This window comes from Lygodium microphyllum, chromosome 19 (assembly GCF_053477565.2).
Source record: "Lygodium microphyllum isolate KBCC chromosome 19, Lygodium_microphyllum_v1.1.10, whole genome shotgun sequence".
In the NCBI taxonomy this organism is placed as follows: domain Eukaryota; kingdom Viridiplantae; phylum Streptophyta; class Polypodiopsida; order Schizaeales; family Lygodiaceae; genus Lygodium; species Lygodium microphyllum.
This window is the reverse complement of record NC_141153.1, coordinates 9501525-9528910: the sequence shown is the minus strand read 5'-3', so window position 1 is coordinate 9528910 and position 27386 is coordinate 9501525. Positions and strand designations below refer to the sequence as shown.

General features: G+C 39.7%; 1 protein-coding gene and 1 pseudogene across 6 annotated transcripts in view; one reads left to right on the top strand and one right to left on the bottom strand.

The window, feature by feature from the left end:
* Positions 1–27386, bottom strand: part of LOC148019545 (Rab3 GTPase-activating protein catalytic protein) — a 248219-nt gene that overhangs the window by 166303 nt on the left and 54530 nt on the right. The window lies entirely within an intron of this gene.
* On the top strand, positions 7156–10754 carry LOC148019547 (uncharacterized; annotated as a pseudogene).

The following is a 27386-nucleotide window of genomic DNA, read 5'->3' as shown; positions in this document are numbered from 1 at the left end:
GTAATAGTCATGCATATATGTTACTGCTTGTTTAACCTGTAGTTATGTACAGATTATATTAATCATACAAACAAGTATCTAAGGGTCTATATGGTGTGGTTGTTATGATGCAGCCATATAGGAAAGTGGTGACCATACCAGCAATCCTTCCATGTTTCCTTTGTTCTAAAATGGTCTAAAATTGCACTAAAAAGAAGGTGATACCACGGATATCAAAGCTGAGAAGAGAAGTACTTCTAAGAATCGGACTCTTCCCCAAAAAAATTTGCACTGATGTTGCATTTCTGTGTGAATCATGGCAAATATGAGAGAAGGGAAGGAAAACAATTGGGTGTGTTTCTTGTGCAGAAAGACTTCTTGTCTACTAAGAGATTAACAGGGTACACCATATATGCTGCCTGTGCATATTTATGTTAATTGGTAGTCAAACTCTAGCCCTTTCTTCCCAATTATGGCACGAGCAACAAGATAGAAATCCAGAAAGGTGAGATGATCGAGAGTGGCACAGTTATGCAGCGCCTAGAACTGACTGCAGAAATTGTAATTGGGTCAGTATGCAATGTTTACACAATAAGCGACATGAAACCTGGCAGGGGTTGCATGACACTTATCTAATGTTCTAATCACACTTGATCAATGACATATAGAGAGAAATAGAATATATCTGACCAGTAGAGCAACAAAAAGATAAAGATCTTAACAGAAACACCATAGAAAAAAGGCTCTAGGTGGGAGATTTTCTTGGCAAACAAAACCGCATCTCAACAATCCTCCTCAAAAGGCACCTCAAATCCCCAATCATTATACAGATCAGACAAATATATATTGACATAGCTGAGAGTACAAAACTTAGCCTATAAACCAATCTTAGAGGAAATCCATAGGGGACAATTAGTCCAAGACAGCTGAAAGTCAAACAGATGAGCGTCTGAACAGACATAAAAGAAAATATGTTCACAAATATTCACTCCAAGTAGCCAAAAGAAGGTCGAACAGACTGAAGAGAACCTATAGAAGCACTTTTCTGCGAAGAACTGGAGAAGACAGGCCTAAACAGGAACAAATCAGCCTTGCCTTGGTAAAAATGAGGCTAACACAGCCACTCTAATGAGATTATGCAAAAAGTATAGCCAAAAACAAACTTTTTCTCGCAAAGAAAAGTGGTGCAGGATTCTCCTTATTCATAGCAATGGTCACAAGTGACATTGACTGGCTGTGAGGAAACTTTGAACAGCTTTGGCATAGCCTGAGATGAGATGTGGATTCAGTTCTCAGCAGAAAACATTGAAAGTGTGTGGCTCTAGGAGGATGGCAATAGCAGTGTTAACCTCCAATGTTCCAGTTTTTAATATCTGTGTTAGTGTTTCAGCCATTAGAGGTTGCTTTCCATCATTTTAAGCATGTTTCAATTTTCCACCAATTTTTACTTAAAGGTGTGTCCTTTTTCATGTTCGAACATCTTTCTTAAAAGCAAGGTTGCTCTCATATCAAGATCATGAAGCATTGATCTGGGACGGTCTCCTAACACAGAATATAATCATCTAAACTATACTCTAGTGCATAATCTCCTCAATCTTGGCAGTGGACTTAGTAATACGCTGATCATTAGATGTATTAGCATTATCTTGCGCTTTCCCTTTGCCTTTCTCACACCTATGTTGTACATTTTATGGTACTATGGCCATGTATGTCCTTCCTCTCCACAATAATGACAAGTGAGGAATAAGAACCACAGGATTTAATACGACCCTACCCATGAGGTCTAGACTAAGACCAATTTTGTTGTGGGTCTCTATGACAATGGTCATAACTCTAGTATCATTCCTGCCTCTTTGTAGGAATTAATTGAGCCATATTCATCAATCAGTCAACCACAACCCAAATTACATCATGACCTCGATTCGTATGAGGCAATCCTACTACAAAATCCATAGAAATGCTACTCCATTTTCTATCATGAATTTGTAATGGATGCAACATCCCTACCTGTCTACGCCATTCAACTTTATTAAGTTGACACTCTGAGCACTCCTACATATAAGACTCAAACATAGTCTCAATATGCAGCCAATAAACGTAGTGAGTAACCAAGGCCAAAGTCCGATGTATACCACAGTGTCCTACGCTTGGTGCATCATGACACTCATATAAAATTTTCTTAAAGATATCTTAATCATCTAACCTATGCCAAGGTGTCATGCGCTTCATGCATCATGATACTTGTACAAAACTTTCTTGCAAATATCTTGATGAGCATATACACTTTGCCTTATTTAAAAAGTAATGCATTACGAATGGAATACTTTTCCGCCATCTTTCTCTCAATAGCTAGCTTTCAGGCATTCTAACCCTCATAGCTCTCCATGCTACTAGATCTCTCTTGAACTAGTTGCTAGATTCTACCAAAGTGAAGATCATTTTGGCAATGTCCTTTGAGAGAAAGATAGAAATCAATCGAGATTTCGGAGAAGGATAAGGCATTAACTTCAAGAATTCTACTAAGAACATCAACAACCATAGTAGTTGCACCCTCGCTATAGTGAATTTCGAAGTCGAACTCTTGCATAAACTCTGCCCATCTCACCTTGCAGCTACAAAGATCGGAGTGATCACAAAGATATTTCAATGAATGGTGGTCCATCCAAATAGTAAACCAGACGCCATACAAATAATTACGCCATACTTCAAGCACATGGATGACTACCAATAATTCCTTCTCTTGGATAGTACAATGTGTTTGGGTGTTGGTGAGCTTACCACTCTCAAATGTAATAGGTCAACCATCCTGATAAAGGACAGTACCTAAAACATAGTCGCTCGCATCTGTGTGCACCTCAAAAAGTTACTTAGATCGATAATCTGCAACATCAATGCCATGGTAACAAGTCATTTCAATGTTTGAAAATATTGATCAAGTTCACCAGTCCAAACAATTGGCAGACTAAAGTGCTCCTTCTTGCTTCAAATATCCTTAAGCAACATATCAAGGGTTCAACAATATAAGCATCATCCTTTATGAATTTCCCAAAAAACCCAATAAAACGTGAAAAAGGTTTTACTTGCTTTATGGTCCCTGAAGTAGACCAATGAAGCACTACTCATACCTTTTCAAGATCAACCCTAACGCCATGAATAGATGACATGACCAAGTCAAACCAACCTTCCTCTTCCAATATGGTGGTAAAACCTAATCAAGCACCTAATTACAGCAATAATATCTGAGATAAACTGAAATACACACATTATCTCAACAATCTTGGACAATAGACATCTAGTTGGCCCCAAAACTAATGCCCCTTTCAGTATTTCTTTAACTTTGATTGTTAATGGACAATGTACAAGTTGAAATTCCATGATCTCCTTTGCTAATCCAAAAGCCCCTTGTTGTATAAATAAACAACAAGCAATTTGGGTCAATCCCTTGATTTTTACCCAAGACTTGCACAAATGGAACCATCAAATAGCCAAATGCTACCCCAATTTACAATGGGTGGGCTGCCATCTCGAATCCCTATCAATTTCACGAATTTCAAGTTTTGATTTTAATGTACAATGTCTTCTTCCATTGGCACAAATCCCAAGGTGATTATCAAACCCTAATTTCTATAACAATTTAGGGTTTACAGTAAAAATCATCCTGCTGTAATCCAAATCTAGCTAAGATCTGCTAAGAATGGCTGAGAAGTGTTGAGATCTTTTCAAAAATTACTAGACAAATTGAAAGAAAGCCAAGATGAGAGAGAAATTGATTTTCTTCGAGAGAAAACCCTAAAATCTGCTTGCTCCAACCTGCATTTAGTGCAGCCACCTATATTCCCAAGCACCTCCAAAATGTTGTCACCTAATTAGCAATGCAACAGCAGTCCCTAGTAAGTGCTCCCCATCATCCCCTACCTGCTGAGGCCTCCAGATGGCTGTCTTCTGCAGCAAATTGTTGTTCTTTGATATGAAAATGGACCAGCATCTCTCTCTCTCTCTCTCTCTCTCTCTCTCTCTCTCTGGCCATAAACTAACTAAATCCAAGTGGCAATCTTCTAAATCCATTTCTCAGCATTATCCAATCATTTCATTAATTTTCAGAATTAAATAATCCTAAAAATTAATTTCAGCGTGCTAAGCCTTTTGCAATCTAGAGTCACCACTCAAGGTCACCACTAACACTTATTGGCCCATCCCTAAGTGTCAATGGTGACACTAGAGTCAATTTTTAATGCTAGTCCCCAGTGTCACGACACTTATTGGCCAAACAATTGTCCTAGGGTCAAAACTGACACCAATCAACCTCCAAAGTCGGTATAACGTATCACAACTTTTGTTTTTGACACCCACTTCATCCTTGGGGTCCTTGGCTTATTACCATGAAATAACTACCATGTGCATCACATGTGCTAAACAACCTTGCATATTTGATTAATAAATTAATCAAATATTATCGACAAGATTAAAGCATCTTAAAATTTCGCGTCCTCATGACACCAAGATATAATAGCTCTTGAAAAAATTCACACTTAGATAGTTTGGCAAACAATTGCTCTCATCTTAAAAGATGTAAAAACGATGTGCCAATGTTTTACATGTTTCTCCAATAACTTACTATAAACAAAGAATGTCAAGGAAACAACTAGTAACTTTTCAAAAGACGAATGAAATAATTCATTCGTCATCTGCTAAAAAGTTGCGAGCGCATTTGTTCAATCCAAAAGGTAGGACCAAAAATTAACAATGTCCATATTGGGTTCGAAACACAATTTTTCACACAACCTCCAAAGCTATCCATATATTTAATGGTAATGTTAGCTTTATTTATCTTTGTGTGTGCACGCATTATTATGTGTAAAAGTGTATGTTTCGGTGTGAATACATTCTTACACTACTTAGCATTAATTAAGGATCAAAGGGCTAGCTACACAGCTTAGCCTATATATTTAAGCCCTATCACTCATATTTTAATCTTGTCAATCATTATCAATTTATTTCTTTCCGTTTGTATATGTGCAAGAGTACTCTCTCTCTCTCTCTCTCTCTCTCTCTCTCTCTCTCTCTCTCTCTCTCACGCATGGAGTTCCATCCACCATAGCTCGCTGGTCACAGGTGAGCTCTATACCCAATAGTGGTATGAGAGCAAGAAGATGCCTGCAGGTACTACCACCTCAAACAGTTGATACCAACACTAGCCTCATGGATCCACCATGTTCACTTGATATTATTGAAGAAGAAGCTTAAGAGAGATGAAGGGTCGTTCTAGCCATCACCACTCCATGTGCTGCCACTGCCTCAACCATAAGAAGAAAAAAGTAGAAGAAGAAAAAAAAGATCGCAACAGTACTAATCTTCTGTCCCAAATACTATACAATAGAATTCTATCTGTTCTCGCCCAATTATAGCCTAAAGTGTCACTTCTTGGGCCTACGTCACATCATCATCCTCAAGACAACCTAGTTCCAACATATTGTCCTGCCACGATTCCTGTTTGTTGTGCTTGTCTGTTGTTGTACATCACGTGGCTCCTTCCAAGCGCCAACTTGCAGATCTATCATGTATCTATCCCTTTGACCTCACCTGCAAACGGCCTAGTCTGCCACATTAATCACGTACAACTCGTCATCAACATCATTCGATTTTTACCATGGGATAAGTTTCCTCCCCCTCCTTTTTCAAGACCTTAAAAATAAAAGTCAATTATCTCAATTTAGTGGCACTTTACATGGTCCATCTTTTCGAGCCCTCTTCTTTCAATTCCCAACACAAAATCCTCAATTTTTCTTCAGATATTTGGGAGCTTTTTAATCTAAGAAGGATTTCTTCAAATTTTTCATCAAATTTTGGGGTTTTCTGCACTAGTGCCTACCTCCATCAAATTGAAGTCTCGAACGACATGTTGAAGACTACTAAATGCTCGCCCTTGACATTAGCAAAAAAAAAAAGGCCTACCAAGCATCTCATGCTTCACGATGCTGTTGCAAGTGATCAATATCAACCACATCATCCTCGAGATTGACATCAAGGGGAATTTTTAATGCCATTAAAGTTTTCATAAAAATACTTTTAAAAGTAAAAATTAAAATTAAAACAAATATTAGAAATGTAGTTAGAATTAGACACTCACCATCCTTACATATGTACTAAGACCTTTCCATCACTTAAATATTAAAACAATTGTATAGGGTCCTCTTCTCGGATTTTAATACAAAACAAGTTGTATTTCTTTTTCTTTCCTTTCTTTTCGATTCACAAAGAAGTTATGTTTCAAGGGGATTCTAACCACTTTGCCCAAGACTTCTAAGTTGATCTCAAAATATATACCCGTCTATTTGGCCTTTGGTCAAATGCCAAGTGCCTCTAAGCCACGTTGACTTTTGATCAGTATCTGAGCTATGCATATATACCTTTGAACCATCTCTTACATCAAGTCCCTGAGTTTATCAATAGACTATATCATGACCTATCTCATGTTGTATCTCTCTTACTTATGTATCTCCTTTTCTAGAATCATTGTATGCAATAAAACACTACCTCTTTGAGATAAGACCTTTCCTATTTTCTTTCTTTATGTTTGGTATCATGGGTTCAGTCACCCATGACCCAAAGGGAGGTTTGTTAGCTTTATTTATCCTCATGTGTGAGCACATATTATTATATGTAAAAGTGTGTATTTAGATGTGAATATCTTTTTATACCACTTAGCATAAAATATTGGTCAAAGGGCTAAATTAGCTACACAGCTTAGCCTATATATTCAGGTCCTATCACTTGTACTTCCATCTCATCTATCACTATCAAGTTATTTCCTTGAGTTTGTGTACGTGCAAGAGCTCGCTCTCTCTCTCTCTCTCTCTCTCTCTCTCTCTCTCTCTCTCTCTCTCTCTCTCTCTCTCTCTCTCTCCCAGTTAGCCCACAGGAGGGAAAATATGCCACGTGTTCTAGAGGCACGGAAAGCAGGTAAATGGGCTGTATACAGAGATGGAAGAGTCATCATCACAGAGAAAAGGACGGCATGACGGTGCGTGGCCTATGAGACCCTGAAGTTCACACTGTGGAATTGCAATGGCTCCCTTAAGACAGATGTAGGTTATTTTGAGGATACTTTCAAAGGTATAGACATTGCTATGTATACTAAGACACATCAATGTAAAGACAGCCGTTTACCTGATGTATATGGATATAGATGGGAAAGTGTATATCGCCCTCAGCCTAGATGGCCTGGAGGGACGAGGGGATCAGGAGGTGTGGCAATTCTATTTAGAGAAGAGCTCCGAGATACAGTCCAAGTGGTACATAGAGATGTAGAGGCAAGATACATGTGGATCAAGTTACGTACAAGCAGAACTCGAGACATGTATATTGCCATATGCTATTTTCCCCCTGCATACTCTAAGTTTGCCCCTAAAGAGGCATCCCTGTATACACCACTATATGAGGACATAATGGGATACATGAGAATTGGGGATGTTCTACTAGCAGGAGACTTTAATGCACGCACAGGAAACAACCAATCTGCTTTCTTTGACACTAGTGATGAGATGTTCAGAGATATTGCATTAGATGAAGTGGGATTAGTTAGATCAGCCCAAGATAGAGAGATAACAGAATATGGAACACACCTACTGGCACTGGGAAGTGCACATGGTTTGGCCATCCTTAACGGGCTACCACAGTGGCCAAGATCTAATGGCTTCACATGTTGGAATAACAAGAAAGGGTCAAGCACAGTGGACTATTTGATTGGATCACCCAACTTGCTACCTGACATAAAAAGTTTTGAAATCTCAGACAGACCAATTGGATTAGTAGCAGACCATGCTATTCCAGCTTTCACAATGCAATATGGGCATATACACGAAGCACAGTCACACATACCAAAATTACCACGCTATGATTTTGTGGAAGCGACCTCACACATATACAGCATTACTGTGCGAGATGCATTGAGGGAGCTAGACACACAGGCCTCTCTGGATGAGTTTACAGGACAGTTGGCCGAGATAATACACACTTCAGCAGCATACGCTTTCCCACACACTACACCGTCAGATAAACCTCCACGAGGTAATGCTCCACAGAATGGCTGGTATGATGATGAGTGCAGAGAGACACGAGCACGTTTTCAGCGAGAGCTGGCACTTGGCATATGCACACATAAGCATGCTCGAACACTCTTCAGACGGTTGGTACGCAAAAAGAAGCGGGAATACCTGAGCAGACTAGAAACAGAAATGTATTCCATGTTCTTGGGGCAGGACAACAAGAGAGCATGGAAAAAGATGCATGAGAACCAGCCACCCCTACAAATTACTAGACCGGATGATTGGCATGGATATCCTTGCACACTCTATGATATCCCTGGCCAAGAGCCTATGCCACTCCCCTTAACCTCAAGACCAGCAAATTGTAGGTTTTTCACAGAAAAAAAAGTGAGGAATGCCATATGGAAACTGAAAAATGGAAAAGCCCAAGATCATGAGGGTTTAGTGGCTGAACACTTCACGCATGCCTGTGATATTCTGGCACCAGCGCTGGCTCACATCTTTAATAGCGCAGTTTGTGAGGGATTTCCAACCTGTTGGTCAGACCATATTATTGTGCCGCTCTTTAAGAGTGGAGACCCCGCGCTACCTAGTAACTACCGAACTATCATGATTGGACACATGCTGGCCAAGATATATGGCTCTATCGTGGAACAAGCGTTGAGTGAATGGGCCAAGATGCATGGCCTGAGGTCAAAAGGCCAGGCTGGCTTCAGGAGGGGATATACAACTCTAGACCATATCTTTACGTTGAGGGCAATCATTGAAGAAGGCAAGGCATTCAAGAAAAAGATCTATTGCTGTTTTGTGGACTTTCACAAGGCCTTTGACATAGTGCCACGTGCTAGACTCATGAAAAGAATGCAAAACATTGATGTGCCCGTAGAGATACAGTGGAATATCTATGCCCTGTATGAGACAGTGACAGGCAGAGTACGAACACCTAAGGGCATCTCAAATACAATCAATAGCACCATTGGGGTGAAACAAGGCTGTCCACTTTCACCGACACTTTTTGGGCTGTATATAGATGAAATTTCAGAATATGTGGATAGGACGGGTGGGGCCGGAGCCAGCCTAGCTGGAGTGCTGATACCATTACTGCTTTATGCCGATGATATTGTACTTATATTTGACTCACCTGAGGGACTAAATAGACACTTGGATGCATTATCAGCTTTTTGCAGAGATAGAGATCTTAAGGTGAACCTTGGGAAAACTAAAGTTATGGTATTTAACACTTCAGCTGCTTGGGTGACAAGAGCTGAGCACCAGTTTACTTTTGACGGAGAGCCAATGGAGATGGTTAGGCAGTATGTTTATTTGGGGGTCACATTGAAGGGACCACAGTTCTCTTGGAGAGAGACATCAGAGGCTCGTTTGGCAAAAGCATATGCAGCCTTAGGTGCATTGGAGAGGCAATGTGCTCACATACAATTTCATGAGCCGCGCACCAAACTGTGGCTTTTTGACACCTTGGTTACACCTACACTCCTATATGGGGCAGCTATTTGGGGTCCGAGTCTGTTTCACACGAGCAGACAGCCTTTGGGAGACCAGGATGGACCAGAGAAGGAATACTATGATGGATGGGAGCATATGGAAAGACCACTGGTCATGATGATCTCACACATGATACGAGCAAAGAGCTCGACCCCACATGAGATTATCAGAGCTGAGTTGGGGGCATCACCCATGGTGGCTGAGGCCTTGGTTCAGGCAGTGACTTTCATACATAGACTATGGGAGCTCCCCCAAGATAGATACCCACAGCTAGCCCTGGCCTCTTCTAGACAACTAGCAACAGACGCTGACAGACACTGTTGGTATGCTCAGATAAGTACATGGATGCGTCTACATGGTCTGCAAATTGACAGACTACCCCCCTTTGACTATAGCCTGGATTGCCCTACACTTGACCTAAGCCGATCAGAGCTAAACCATGTGATCAGAGCAAACATACTGAAGTTAGATACGGAGAAGACCTGGATCCGACCCCCCTCACCCCATGGCACGAGGATGGCACACTACCAGACCCACTTCCTCCAGGTATTTGAGGATGGTTTCATCACCCGACCCAATTACATGGACACACAGCTACCTCATGGACTATGCACAGTTATTGGTCAGATCCGCACCTCATCCCACCACCTGAGGATTGAGACAGGCAGATGGGAGGGTATACAGACAGAAGAATGCATATGCCCACTATGCGACAGAGAGCCAGAGACAGAGGAACACTACATCTGCCAATGCACTGTATATTATGACATACGAGGTAGATACCACTGTCTGTTTCGAGAGGGTTTTGGACCCCTGAGACGGATCATGCAGTTTGAGAATCAGAGATGCTTGGGATTTTTCCTCTTGGAGCTCCAGAGGCGCAGAGCAACAATTCTACGGAGTAGGAGGCCCCCATAGCTCGGCTCACATAGACAAAGAGCAGTCACTGACTTTTTCACTGATACACGACAGAGTATGGCAAATACCACTACTACTGCCACACAACCTACAAGAGTACATCATCATTGGACCTCATCTTCTGTAGGTGTCCCTTTGGATAGAGCAGTGGCACTTAGCCGGTCCAGGCGCCCACGTCCACCCGGACGAAGGCCTAGACATCCACACCACAGACAAATTAAAGCCATCATTGAGCACCACAGGAGACAGATGCCGAGACGCCTCAGCCATACAGAGATACACCTCCCTAGAGAACAGACATATCATTGATGGAGAGTTTTCCTTTCTCTACTCTCTCTCACTTTCAGATCACTAACATGTTTCCCTTTTATAGGACACTATTTCATTTCCATTTCAATCTTATAGGCATGTTTTTTATCTTTTTTCTCGTTCCAGATGAGAAACACACTATCATTGTATGTACTACTTTGGTCTCATAGGCCACATTGGCCTTTTAGAGACGTTAATATACTCTCTCTCTCTCTCTCTCTCTCTCTCTCTCTCTCTCTCTCCATGGAGTTCCATTCGTCATAGCCTACTCATTACACGTGAGCTCCATACTTAGACCTTAGATCGATTTTAGTGAAATATCGAGTACCACAAAGCCACTCTATAAGGTCATCCATCCTAGGTAACGGATATTTATTCTTGATAGTCACATTATTGAGACCTTTGTAATCAACACAAAATCACACTATGCCATCCTTCTTTCTAGCAAGAAGAATAAGCGCGCACCATGGGGACTGACTTTGTTTCATAAATCTCTTAGCTAAATATTCTTGAAGTTGCCTAGCTATCTTCTCCTCCTCTTTCAAGCTAAAGCTATAAGATTGCCGAGAGATAGAATGGCTACCAGGCAACGTCTCAATCCTATGGTCTAAGATTCCGCGAGACGATGAAAGCCTATAAGTAGTTCAGTAGAAAGACATCAACATACTCACATAACATCAGATCCAAATACTCACTCACATTTGAATTCATATTAAGATTATTATTTTAAAAATTTAAATTACATTGAGAATCAAATAGCTAATCATCAAAACAAATATAAGTAGTAACACTTGGATCAAAAAAAATTTGAGTGAACTCCACTGTTGAAATCATATGTACATTATGTTCTATGATTCCGAAAGGTAAACAACCCTCGATCACATCGAAAAGACCATTAAGCTCAAAAGAAAGTACATGATTCTTATAATCAATATACAAGGAGGAGTATTGATCGAAAAACCATGGCAAGCCAAGAATGACATCGCCATAGTCAAGGCTCATGAATCGGAAATCCAACAGCTAATGATATTGTTGGATCAAAAGATCCAAATCTGATACCACCTAATCCCAATGATCCACAATGGGACCCTCCACATAGTGGACACAATAAATTTGGATAGCAGGTACCATATGGAGCTGCAATCTCTGCACCAACTTCCAAATGAGAAATAAAATAATTAGTAAAGTCATTATCAAACAAAATTATAATCTCTTGGCCATTTATATGTCCAGTGACCTTTAAAAGGTCATGCGGTCCAAAAACAGGTTTATTAGTGGAACTACTATTGCTAAAACTAGCATTAACAAAAATAATCTTCAAATAAAATTTCGGAAGATATATCTAGAGCTTCAAGAGTATTTATTGAAGTCTTAGAGATAGACTTTGTCTTCTTATATTGAGGACACTCTTGATCACCATGAAAGTGACTTGTCTAATGGCAAGCAAAGCAATGGCCCTTCCAGCGATCCTCATTACAAGTGACCTTGTATTTATCATCCTTCTTTTATATAACTCTCAATATGGCTAACAAGTTGCTGCTAGGGTAGCTAACTTCTTTGACTTAAAGACCAAGGCAGCTCGACGGGAACTTCCCATCGACTTGCAGCCAAAGTATTATCAATATTCTTTACATTCCTATAGACATACTTGAGGGAATGAAGGGGATTGTAGAGCACCTTGGTCTAGTAGTCCAATGACAATCCATAAAGGTATTGCATGTAAAGCAGCACTTAAGGATCGTCCAAGGCCTTCGTTTTGTGCAACAAGTCTTTTGACTCGTATGAATACATATCCAAGCTCTTCTTTTCCATATCAACCTCAAATAATTTTCATAATTTTCAATTAGATCATTGACCACGAAATGTCACGAGGACGTGAAAATTTGATGCTTTGCTTATGCTTAATTGATATTTGATTAAAGGATTAATCAAATGTACAATTAAAAGATGCACATGTGTTGCACATGTGAGGTGCAACCTACTTTTTCACAGTGGAAGGCCGAAGGACCCTATGAAAAAGATGGGTGTCAAAGGCAAAAGTTGTAACAAGTTACACTTGTTAGATTCTAGGTGAATTTTGGTATCAGTTTGCCCCTAGAACCATTAATTGGCCATTGTGTCAGTGGTGACACTAGAGACTAGACATTAATTAATGGATTAATGCTTGTCCAAGGGTCAATTAATGCATGGGACCACTTTGGGTTGCAAATGGCCTAGCCAATTAATTTTTGGATAGGCAAGGTCAATTTTCTGGGCATGGATTAAGGGATGAATTAATTTTCAGAATTAATTAGTTCTGAAAATTAATTAAATGGCTGGAAATTGCTGAAAATGGATTAAGAAAACTGCCACTTGGCAAAACTTTCCCATGCAAAGTGGGGGAAAGGCTAAATAGGGCTGAAGGGAGAGGGAAATCTCGTTTTTTCATTTTCGAGCTGTTGGAAAGAGATATTGGACTGTTGCTGCCAGCTTTTAGGGCCATTTCCCAGCCATTGGAGACCATCTTGGTGATGGAGATTGCATATTCTTGACCTTGGGAAGCCGGCAATTGCTGTGATGCACTTTCTCCTGAAGATCACAGTCTCTGATGCTCCTATTGTTGTTGGTGCATCCGTTTGGGGCTGGCATAGCAGGGCAGTAGCTGATTTTGATCAATTCTTCGTGACAAATCTCAAAAGTTTCTCTCTTTACAGCATTCTCTCATCTCCTTCAGCCTATGCTTAGTCATTCTCAGCAATTCTCAGCCATTTGGATGAGATTTCAGCCATTTTTAGTGGGCTGATCTATAATTTCTGCAGTAAACCCTAATTTACAACAAAAATTAGGGTTTAGCAACCACCTTGGGATCCATGCCAGAGATTGAAGAATCTCAAGTTGTACTCCTTCCAATTGAATGAAAGCTAAAGAAATACCACAAGGGGCGCCAATTTTGGGGCCAACAGGGAGTCTACTTTCCAAGAATGTTATGGTAAAGTGTGTATTTCATTTTATAAGCATTTATTTATTGTTGTAATTAACTCTTAAATCAGGTTATCACCACCCATTCGAAGAAGAAAGGCTGGTTTTACGAAATGTTTCCGAAAAACGGATTAAAAATCAGTCCATATCACCGGCTTGGAGCCTAGCCTCGCCCACCAAGCATATGCCTTCTGTTATAACATGGTTTATATCTGCCTGATGAGCTAAGTGTACATCGAACTAATACAAATTAAAATACGCCATCCATTTGGTCAATTATGAAACAATGTTCATCTTATCACATTCCTTCTTCTCCCCTTTAAACACAATAAAACAGACTCGACATTGGACTCACCTCCCAGCCATAGAGCCAAATGGGCTTTCCTCAAGCCTGGAAGCTAGCAGCACTTCGGGTCATGACCACATCCAAGGGTTGGCGTCCCATACCACTAGCCTACACCATCTTGATGTACAGATGTGTTGGCCAACAGGCCAAGAGTCCAAGAGTGGTGATCACACAATGAATATGTATAATAGAGCATAGCGACAGGAAACAACCGGAATGGCCCTTCCAGACTCAAAATTGTTGTTCCCACCTGAACTGAACCTGGAATCATATCCCTGTTGAGTGGGATGTTACCTATCTTGTTTCTAACAAGGAATGCAATAGAGAACGCGGAACGTGGACAGGTAACACCATGTGGCACTAACTTACTCGTTGTGCCGATGGTCGAGAAAGAAGGTCCAATGATTGGTCATGGTGGAAAGCAATACATACAAGTGAACTAGTGGAGAAAGCAAGGTAAACCGTTGAACCGAGCATTTCTATTTTGAATTTCAATTGATTTTATTTTTCAAAGTTTCTTGAATATTAGAATATACCAATATGGATATCAATTGCCACTTGTTTTTTCTTATGCATAATTAGATCCGAGCTCATCTGCTACAAGAGCCAAAATAGAGGTGCAGTTTTATCCTAATGTGACCTTGGAGAAGCAAAGGAAGCTTCGTGGCCGTGTAGTAGGTCAAGAAGCTTATCTTGCATCTAGATCACAACCTTTTGTGACACGACTCCCATCAGATATGTCTAGAGCAAGATCAGTATCAAAAATTGCTATCCCCACACCTGCCACAAGCTTTGCATCAACCATGGCATCAGTAGCGCCACATATTGCATGTAAACAAAGCACACTTGATGCTAGTTGGGATCCAAAGAAGAAGAAAAATATAGTCATCAATGGCTCGTTTTTTCTATCATGACCACATTCAATTTCACGCAACTAGATCAAAGTATTTTAAATTGATGTGCAAGAAGATTGGTAAGTATAATCCTTCATATATGCCTCTATCATCAAAGACCTTACGCACCACTTTGCTCGACAAGGACAAGCGCCTTGTTGAGCAAGCAACAATGACTATAAAGAGCCTATGGGCTGAAAATAAAGTTTCATTGATTGCTGATGGTTGGAGTGATATATGAAAGCAATCCATTTATGGCATGGTCACTTAATCCTACGGGGAGATAGATGTATTTCGTATCTTCTCATGATACTTCAAGGATAGGAAAGTCACCAAATGTACTTGCAACAAAATGGGTCACAAGTATTGAGCTTATTGGCCCGAAGTATTTTGTGGGATTTATTAGAGATGAAGAGCCTACAAACATGGCAGTAGGTGCTATCATCCAGGGATACTATCCGCGTATCATAGTTTCATACTGTATGGCTCATTGCTTGAATAACCAACTAAAGGATATTGTAAACCAATCATGAGTTGCACCTATCATAGAGCAAGGAGCTCAAATGGTCAGCTTTGTTGCACCGCCAGTAGTGTCTTCAAGTTAGCTAACATCTCCTCGACATACACTTATGATTGCACTTCCTAACTCCCCCATTGGTCACATCATCTTTGCCGCTTCTCTACACATCCACGCTACCACCGAGCGTGTTCATTCTATGAGCATGCTTGGCATTGGTTCTTCTCCTCTACCCAACACTTAGCCTACTCCCGCTTCTTTGATATTCCTCTCGCCCTGTTTGGTAAGCCCAACACAAAATCTATAGAATAACCTCTCACAAATTCCTCCCCGCACTTCAATATCCTCAAGTTCTTCATCCCATCAAGATGATGACAAGATCAGCTCCACCATGGACACTTCTACAAGCACAAGCAATGGCAATGATGATGAGACATATACACCATCTCCCCAATGAGCTTTGACTGACTCTCAAGAAAACCCCCCTTCATAGCAAGTACACCAGACATGCTCCTCTTAGCTAAGTTCCATCTACCCTTTGTAGATCACCTAAAACCAGCCTTCCTTCCGTGGATGGATGGTAAATCCTTGATTACAACTTGATTACAGCAGCAAACAATTAGTGCAAATCTGAAAATACAAATTTACCTATTGATCTTGAACAATGCACACCCGATTGGCCTCAAAATTGGTACCCCTTTTGGTATTTCTTTAGCTTTATTGAAGAAAAAGTTGATTTACAATGGGATTTTCCCGATCCCCTTCACAATCCAAACTCCCCTTGCTGTCCAAAGTCACCAGCAACTCTTCAAACTATTTTGCCCCTTGATTCGAACACTTAATTGGCCTTCACCCACTTCATAGACGATGGAAATGCGCCAAATTCAATGGCTAGCTAGTCCTTCACCTGAGTTTAGCTGAAATTCACCTTCGGCCTTGTTGAATCCAAGTCTTGGAGCTTCCAATTTTTGACACACTTCCCGAGGTTGCTGCTAAACCCTAATTTCTGCTGTAAATTAGGGTTTACAACAGAGAAATTTGCAATTTCTCAGCCTCCGGGGGTCCAAATACTGAGATCTTCGAAGCAAGACTGTGAAATGGCTAGGAGATGAGATGGAAAGCTATAGAGAGAGAAAATTCAGAGTTTTGTCACGAAGAATGACTGAAAATCAGTCAAATGCAGCTGCTGTCCTGCCATAATAGCTTGTAGATGCAAAGAACTGAAGAAAATCAATCATTTACTACTGCTGCCCTATCTCAACAGCCTGTAGATGCTGTCTCCTGCTGTTGATTGGTCTTCTTCTGCCCTTGGCAGCCTCAAAAGGTCCTCCAATGGCTACAAATCAAACCAGCAGCCTCCCCTCCCTCTCTCTTGCAAGCTGAATTTATAAAAATGCCTCTCTCCAACCTCTAAAGACGTTTTTTAATCTTGCATGGGCATTTTTGACAAGTGGCAATCTTTCCAAATGGTTTTTCCAGTATTTTTCATAATTAAATATTAATTTTCAGTCTTTAAATACTCTCGATCCCCTTCATAATCCAAACTCCCCTTGCTGTCCAAAGTGACAAGCAAGTCTCTAATCTCTAAAGACGTATTTCAGTCTTCCGTAGGCATTTTTGACACGTGGCAATCTTCCCAAATGGTTTTTCCAACATTTTTCATAATTAAGTATTAATTTTCAATCTTTAAATACTGAAAATTAATCTAATAATTATTTTGGTGCCCTGAAAATTTATCTGACTGGTCAATAATTAAATTGGCTAGACAACTTTCATTCCGGAGTGTCTCTGCGCCATCTTTGACCATCAGATTGGCATTTGGTACCATTAAACGCCACTTCTCTAGTGTCACCAAACTGACACTTGTGGCCAAATGAATGACCTAGACCAACAACTCGCACCAAATACCACCAAGTACCTCTGCGGCGTAACTTATAGCAACTTTTGCCTTTCACATCCCATGATTTCTTTGGATCTTGAGCTCGTAAATTTACTATAACCCCACTTGCACCTCACATGTGCAACATTTACTTATTCATGTGATTAAAAATTAATCCACATGTTAAGTGAGGTTTCAAAAATACATATCCTCATGACATCACCCCTCTTCTCTTCTCTTCTCTATCCATCCCTGCTATGCTACTCCTTTTTTATTCACACATCTCAATACTCTCACCTCAACTCTTCCCCCTTACGGATGAAAATATTTATGAAAACTACATACATAAGCATCTTCAACTTTCTAAGGTCAGAAAATTGATTTTGACACCATCGCTACCATCCTTACCCTTCCCAAGGAACCATTACTGCTAATTGTCTTCGTTGCATTAATATCGCCAATCCAACCATTCAAAACCATGTAAAAAGTCTACTTGACCATCACGTCTCTTCCACTTTAAAACTTTACTTCCTTCACTACAACCTTTACCTTCATCTCACATCCTTTACAACTACCCAACCTCAAGAAGCCTTCTATCAACTTTCAACACCAAAGCCTATCCTTGGGGCAACTTTTCTCACATGGTCACTACAAGGTAAGCTTCAACGGGCTAGGCAAAATGAAACCAGTCTTTCTTTCATGGATCGGTGGTAATTCCATTATTACAAGGTAAGCTTCAACGGGCTAGACAAAATGAAACCAGTCTTTCTTTCGTGGATCGGTGGTAATTCCATTATTACAACTTAATTACAGCACCAAGCATCATTGCAAAACTGAAAACACAAATTTACCTACTAAGCTTTGGACAATGGATACCCAGTTGGCCCAAAAACTAACGTCCCTTTCAGTATTTATTTACCTTTATTGAAGTGGAAGTTAATTTATAATAGGATCCTCCCAATCCCCTTCGCAATCCAAACTTCCCTTTCTCTCCAAAGAGACCAGCAAGTCTTCAATCTAATTTGCCCCTTGATTTGGGCAATCAATTGGCCTTTGCCCACTTCGAAAAGAGTGGAAATGTCCCAAGTTTGATGGCTGGCTAGTCCTCCACCTAATTTCAGCTGAAAATCACCTTCAACCCCGAATAATTCAGGTCTGGGAGTCTTCAATGTCGAGCACACTTCCCAAGGCACCCGTTAAATCCTAATTTTTGTTGTAAATTAGAATTCACAGTAGAAATTCACCCAAAATCTCCACCTCCAATGGTTGGATTGTTGTAAAACTTCGAGCAAAGCTGAAAAATGGTTAGAGAAAGAGAGAGAAATTTCAGAGATTTGTCGCGAGAATTCAGTGAAATTGAGTTGCTGCCCTAGTTTCCAACTCCAAATGGACTCACCAACAGCAAGGGAGCATCAGAGCATATAATCTTTAGGAGAAAATGCATCAGCCACGATCACAGCTTCCCCTAGTCAAGAATATGCAACTGGCTTCACCAAAATGGTCTTCAATGGGGCTAAGAAATGCCCCAAAAGCAGGCAACAACAGCCCAACCTCTCTTTCCAATAGCTCCAAAATGCAAAAACAAGATTCCCTTTCTCCCTTTAGCCCCAATTCAGCTTTTTCAAACTTACATGGGCAAGTTTTGCCAAGTGGCAACCTTCTTAACTGAATTTTCAGTATTATCCAGATTATTATATTAATTTTCAGTCTAAAATTATTGAAAATTAATATAATAATTATTTGAGTACTCATAAAAATAGTCTGACAGCCAATAATTAAATTGGCTAGGCCATTTCATCTCCCGAGTGTCCCTATGCCATTTTTTACCACCAAATCAACATTAAGTACCATTAAACGCCACATCTCTAGTGTCACTAACTAACACTTATGGCCAAATAAGTGACTTAGGCCAATAAGTGACACCACATATCATCTAATATTTATATGATATAACTAACTGTAACTTTTGCCTTTGACATCTGCTGATTTCCTTGGGTCTGGAGCTCATTTATTTGCACTTATCTTAGTTGCACCTCACATGTGCAACATTTACTTAAACATGTGATTTAAAAATAATTCATATGTTAAGTGAGACTTGTAAAACTACATATTCCCATGACAACCCTCCCCCTTAAAACCCTCGTAATCATTCCCAATTACACTCTCAAATGCATCAAAAGCAAAACGTTGCACTAGAATTTTCCACAAGGCATCATGGTCAACACAACATTGCACATTGTTGTTCAACCATTCTATATGCCTAAAACATGCTGAAAATTACCAGCCAACATAACATAACATAAGACTCACAAAGAATCTCAAAAATATTGCCAAATTATCATGCAATGGATCCATTAATCATGAGCTCAATTAACCTGACGAAACTAAACCGTACTATGTATAAACCAAGCATAAACCATGGTTGAAACATCAATGGCATCATAACATATGTTGCTGTCCATAAAATCAGCTGAATGCCACTTAAAATTAATGACCATACACTAAAAACCAGCATTCAATAGTCAACCCTTGATGATAATTAAATGATGCAAACGTACAGTTTCAGAGCTGTAGACAATAAACCATACCATATGCATACCAAACATGGTGCCTAAGACAATGAATAGTGATCTCCTAGCAAACATATTGTCATCTACAATACCCTAAACATATACTGAGTATATCCAAGATCCATTACATCTAGAGCTGTCCATTGCTGAGGAGTAGAGGTACTAGCTCCCTCACAAGCATCAGGTAATACTCTGAACCCCTACTCTAATAAACTTGATCTAAAGGCAGCTCTAACTAAAAAGCATCAAGGTAAAGCTACAACAACTAAGGATGGCCTGCCAAGTCATTCTCCTCCATCCATAGCAGCCAAAAATGTCAAAAACATTTAGAAACGAAACGTCAGAAATGTATTTCATAAGTTTCTTTCAAGAGGGGGTAAAATAACAAACACGAGTTTTTTTATACATGCATTTTTTAATAGTTTTAACTAGGTAAAGAGATTTTAAACCTCTATGGAACTCTCTCTTAAAAAAAGAAAGGTTAATCGAGCCTGAGTGATAATATATGAGAATCAATTGAGCATAATACATACATAACCATGATCCATTATTAACTTATGTTAAAGTTAGTCTTTGAAAAAGCTATATTATGGTTCAAACCTCAAACATTATGATTCATACATATCACACAAAGATAATTTAAATAAACATGTAAATAGCCCGTGTACAATATGGACTCAGTGCAGTTATAACATCATGATTCTCATTCCAAAACAAACTGACAAAATAGTAAAATCCGGAGTGAGTCATAATATATCATAAATAACTCATAAATGAGACTCAAGTCATATAATAATCAACTCTCAAAACAAGAATAGATATTAGATTAACAAAGTCCAATAACTAAACAAAATCCCAAAACAGCAGCATATTGATCCTTCATGGCATCCAACTCAATGTGATAAACCATATTGACAACTGATAACTGAGGTTTACAAGACAATACATCAGCCATTGCATTCCTTTTGCCACCTATGTGCACAATCTGAAAGTGAAACATAGACAAAGAGTTTGCCTACTGCATATGCTTCTCAGATAACTTCATCTGAATCAAGAAGTAGTGCAAAGTCTAATGGTCTGTCTACACAATGAAATCAGCCCCTAAAAGATAGTGTTTCCATTTGAAAAGTGCATGAATTACAACCAAGAGCTCTTTCTCATAAACCTACAAATTCCTCCCTACACCATGAAGAATACAACTCTCATAAGCAATTACACGGCCATCTTGTATTAAAACAGCCCCCAATGTTGTTCCCATATGCATCACACTACACAACAAATGACTTCTTGAGATCAAGTAATACAAGCACAATGTCTAAAGTCATTTTATCCTTTAATACATTAAATACTAAAATTTTCACTACTTTCCATTGAAATGACATATTCTTCTTCTGCAAAGCATGAAATGAAGAAGCAATTTTAGCAAAGTTTTGTACATGCTTCCTATAGTGCGAACAAAGACCAATCAAGCTACAAATCTCATGAACATTCCAAAGGTGTGGCCATGAACAAATTACCTCAACCTTAGTAGGATCCATAGAATGCCATCAGCCGATACAATGTGACCCAAAAAGTGAATCTCATACAAAAAGAATTCACTTTTCTTGTCATTAATCAACAATTGATGCCTACACATCTCATTGAATACTATTGTCAAATGCTTGTGACGCTCAGTCTCATTCTTCAAAAAGACAATCATGTCATCAAAGAAAGTGCCCACAAATTTGATATGATGTCAAAAGATGCGATCCATCATTCTATTGAACGTGGCAAGAGCATTCATAAGCCCAAATGGCATGGCAAGAAACTCATACAAACCAAATGATGTTCAGAAGGTTGTCTTGAATACATCCTTAGGTGTAATCCAAATCTCATGGTAACCACTTTTCCAATCTATACGGCTGAAAAATGGCTGCCCCCTACAATCTATCCAAGATATCATCAATCCTAGGTATCAGAAATATTTTCATTATAGTGATTTTGTCCAAAGCACAATAGTCAATGGACATGCACCATGACCCATCCTTCTTCTACGTTAGAAGCACTAGAGAACAAAACAGAGATGAATTGGGCTAAATCAGCCCTTTCGCTAACAGCTCAATTAACCTAACTCATTATTGCCTCTTGTTGGGTTGCACTAACTCTATAAGGTGGCTTATTAGGAGGGCTATTGCGCCGAGGATCAAATCTAAGCCATGATCCTCAAGCCTTTCAGGTGGCAAGTGTCCCGAAGTGACTAAGAAAAGCAATCAGCATACATTTGCAAAAATGGCATGCAATCTTTATCCAAACGAGTCACATTTCCAACATCTTATCATCACTCTTATCATTAGTGAAAACCAAGTAAGCTGAAAGATGATTTTTCATTACTTTGGAAATAGCAGAAGCAAACACAACAAGGACAATTTACCGTTTCAAATTTACATCCAAAGTATGAATGTTGCTTCTATGAAAGAGAGTCACAATCTTATCATGAGCATCAATCACTACATGCATATAATGGCACCAAGGCATACCAAGTAAGATATCACATCCATCCAAAAGCGTAATAAAAAACTCTTTGCTGTCCATATAACTCTAAATGTGCAAAAGAAGCTTTCCAATGATAGGAGTAACCGGCTCTGTGTGTCCCTTACATGCCATACTATTAGGGGTAAAGGCGCATGTACCTAACCACCCATGTATTCATTACACTAACAGTACCCACACACCTATGTACTACAAGTGGCAGGTGCCCATCACTCTCACTTTATTATTTATTCTTTCAGTGACATTTGAATAAGGGAAGGCCGGTCACACATTGTGACTATTGGAGTTCCCACATATAGTGTCTCTCTCTCTTGATCCATCCGCCATAGCTCGTCTTGCTCTTACTTCTGCTTGTGTGCTTCCACTTGAGCTCTATCTTTCGACCGGTATCAAAGCCAACCATTCAAGGAGCTTCTCCATCCTTTGCTTCAACCCGAATTCAAGAGCTTCAACTCAAGGTTTCATGACAGCCATCCATTCTTCCTCCCAAGGCATACATTGAGTCTTTTCTTTTCCTAGCTTATTCCAGCTAACTCTCGGCTTGTCAAGGAGCTTCCCAAGGCTTAGCTAAGACTTGTTGAGTGCTTGTTGAGCTGAGGAGTAGCCATTTTATCCATTTTAAGTGGATACAGAGCAATATTGTAGAAGTCATGGACAGCTATGGCAACTTAACAGCATTGTCATATTTTGTCCATAACTTTTGCATAAGGTATCAGATTTAGGTGTTCTATAACTAAAAACGAAGAGCATGACGAGAGCTATAGATGTGTGCACTCACAGAGTTGATTCTATGCAATTTTCCATTCTTCGTTTCATTTTGGTTTGGACAACAAATAGTAAATTTCATATTGCATGTTTGATACTTCAGGGATGCTATTTTGGTGCCTAGATGGTATGGTTATGCTTTTGGAACTTATTTGAGCTTGAAATAACTCATATTTCACCATCTTTCCAATGCTGTAATAACAAGGCAGCAAGTATTTATCAGTGAAAAGCTTATGTCTAATGCGCATTGATGCTTTATGAGATACTTAGTGGATGTACTACTACTTCGGTTGTTATGTACACTTCTTGATATGCTATAGTATGCTTTTAAGCGACCTTAGCGGAGCTCTAGACCTCCATCATCCACTCCCTCCGCGGCCGATGGGACCAAGTGCAAGGCGAGTCTAGGGCTCATCAGGAGCTCCGTTGTCATTTTATGCGCACTTGGGGCGGCCAGGACCTATTCTTCGTGATGCAAGCAGGCAGCCCCAATTGGCGATACATCCCCCCTCCCATGGCTTCTTGCCCCCATCCCCCCCAAACCGCCTAGAGAGGCTTGTATACATGATGTAGTTGTAACTTTGCATCAACTCCAACTAGTCTGTTGAGCATGAGCATCCCATTGTAATCAGTTTTTTTAAGTAATATAATCAACCATATTTTACTTGCAAAAAAAAATGCTTTTGAGCTAAGACTTGGACTTCCTTACATTGATCTTGGTTGTAACTACATGCCTTGGTTACTTCAATGGCTTACACAATTAAGAGCTTGAAAAATCTATTGGATTTTATACTGCCAACTTATGCTTGACGTATCTTGGATACTCGGATGTAATGTACTTGATGTTTTGAGCTTGCATTGCTTATTTGGCATTTGATTTTGGTCTAGTGGGATTTACCCGCACTACTTTGGATGTTCCATAAAGCTTTGGATTTATGTAGTTGAGCTTGAGCTTACTTTTATCAAGACCATGGGACACTTACTTCATGTACATGCTCTCTTGATATGTATTGGATGCAATTACCCTACAGTGGACTGATTTTATCACTTACTTTGAACCTGGCACTTATGTCGTGTTGTAAGTGATATTTATATACTTATGGGTTATGTATTGAGCTTTGCTCAGTGGATTATGTATTTGGCAGTTCTCTTCTCCTTACCTTGAGATATCCTATGTGCATGATGTCTATGTTCACCGCATGTCTAGTTACTAACGTGCTCATAGTTGGTTATTGGCATGCTGTTGAAGTTTATTACAACAGCCTATCATTTCAGTTTTATACACTCTATCTGAGGGCCGTCACTTGGATTTGACAATTACTTGATTACACTTTGTGGAAGCTCACTATTTTAGCAGTTAATCTTGCTTAGCCCTTGATTTGGCTATGATTTTGGGGCTGTTTTTTTGTCATTTACAGCAGCTTGTTTGTCTTGGATTGTACTTTCATAACTTGCATTATGGCTAGTGGATCAAATGATATTGCTATCTTTAACATTGAGAAGTTGGACGGTACAAATTACAACTATTGGAAGGCACAAATCTGACAAGTTCTAGTGCAAAAATTGCAAATTAAGCCATTGAGACATGAGGATGTAAAGCCTGAACACTTGGATAAGATTCATAATGTCTATAATAAGCAGAGCCCCTACCTCTTAGATGTATTGTCTGAAGTAACTCATGGACCTTCAGATGAAAAAAGGGACTCCCATGTCTGCCCACTTAAATAAGTCTCATTCTATTTTCAGCCACTTGTCTTCACAAGGGATTGAATTTAAGGACAATCTTCCACCCTTGTTCTTGCTGGTTACATTGCCTAAGTCATAGGACACATTTCATATTGCTATGTGTGCAAATATGTCTGCTAATAGGCTGAAATTGCAAGATGTAGAGGGTACTCTCTTAGATGAAGAGGTTAACAAAAAGAATGTCCATACTTCCCGGATGTACTCCATGTTCTAGCTTTGACTAAAAGCCTACTTTCAACTGGAGAGTTAGATGATGCAGGTTATACTCTCTCTTTTGGTGATTCCTCATGGAAGCTTACCCGTGGGAATCTTGTCCTAGCACAAGGTGCCCAAGTCTAGCACTCTTTATCCCTTACTTGTATCTAGGTGAGGCCTCGCATAAGAAGTCTACGTAAGGGCGAGCCTTTGGCTCTTGTTCATGTAAATGTTTGTGGACCTATGCCTTGTAAGTCTTTAGGTGGGGAGAAGTATTTCGTTACTTTTATTAACTCGCATAAGGTCTGGGCATACCCCATAAATCAAAAATCAAAAGTCTTGGCTACATTTCAACATTGGCTTGCTTTTGTTGAGAACTAGTTTGGGTATAGGTTGAAATACCTAGACGAGTATGTATCTAAAGCCTTTTGAGCAATTTTGTGATAAGAAGAATATTAAGCGTCAATCAACCGCCCTGTACACCCTATCCCAAAATGATATGGTTGAGCACATGAATAAGATGATTCAGAAGCAAGTTCGTAGTATGCTTGCTAGTCAAGCTTACCATCGCACTTTTGGATTGAGACACTTGCTAGTGCCGTGCATTTGATTAATTGATCCCCATGCATTGCTCTCAACTATGAAGTTGTAGAGGGCTTTCTTACATGGGGACTTGCATGATGAGATTTTTATGCAGCAACCTAAGGGCTTTGAGGAAAAAGGTAGAGAACACCTAGTGTGCAAGTTGAGAAAGAGACTTTATGGCCTTAAGTAGACACCTAGGGAATGGTACCACAAGTTCGTTGCTTTCATGCATTCACATAGATATATCCTTAGTAATATGGATCTGTGTTTATACACGAAGAAGGCACGTGATGGCAACCTTATGATTTTGGTACTCTATACGGATGATATACTGATTATTGGGAATGCTCATGATGAGTTGGATGCCTTGAAAAGTAAGCTTAAGAAGAGCTTTGAGATAAAGGACATGAAATAGGCCTCGCATATTCCTAGGATACACTTGCTAGTGCCGTGCATTTGATTAATTGATCCCCGTGCATTGCTCTCAACTATGAAGTTGTAGAGGGCTTTCTTACATGGGGACTTGCATGATGAGATTTTTATGCAGCAACCTAAGGGCTTTGAGGAAAAAGGTAGAGAACACCTAGTGTGCAAGTTGAGAAAGAGACTTTATGGCCTTAAGCAGACACCTAGGAAATGGTACCACAAGTTCGTTGCTTTCATGCATTCACATAGATATATCCTTAGTAATATGGATCTGTGTTTATACACGAAGAAGGCACGTGATGGCAACCTTATGATTTTGCTACTCTATAAGGATGATATACTGATTATTGGGAATGCTCATGATGAGTTGGATGCCTTGAAAAGTAAGCTTAAGAAGAGCTTTGAGATAAAGGACATGAAATAGGCCTCGTATATTCCTAGGATACACATCACACAAAATGGCTCTAAAGGGCTCTTTTACTTGTCACAGAAGGAGTACATCCAAAAGGTCCTTGAGCAGTTTCATATACAAGATGTTAAGCCTCTTGGCTATCCTTTACCTTCTCATGTCAAGGTTAATCAAGTCGACTATCCGCAATCTAATGAGCAAAAGGTCGACTTGGCCAAGATCCCTTATGCATCCACACTGGGCAGTTTGATATATGCCATGATAGCCACTCGTCCTGATATAGTATTTGTACTAGAAGTTATGGCACACTATATAGCTATACTTGATAGGCGGCATTGGGATGCCATGAAGGATATCATGAGATACATTAAGAGCATTGAGATATGTATATACATTATGGTGGCCAGGATACAGGAGTCGTAGGTTATAGTGACTCTAATTATGGACATGCACACAATAGGAAGCCCACCTTTGGCTATGCCTTCACCTTTGCTAAAGGTGTTGTTTCCTAGATGTCCAGGGTGTAAAAATACATAGCCCTTTCCACTACAGAGGCAAAGTATGTTGTAGCCATTGATGCTTGCAAGAGGCTCTTTGGTTAGACTGTCTGGTTGCAAATCTTCGTATTACTGATGTGGTTCCTACATTGCATTTGGATTCTACGAGTGCCATTCAATTGGTAAGGAATCCGTTCTTCCATGCAAAGACAAAGCACATTGAGGTGAGCTATTACTTCATCAAGGAGAAAAACTCTCCGCGGAATATTTTTCCTTCCTTAGAAAGATTATGGGTGTAGGATGAGATGACATCTATT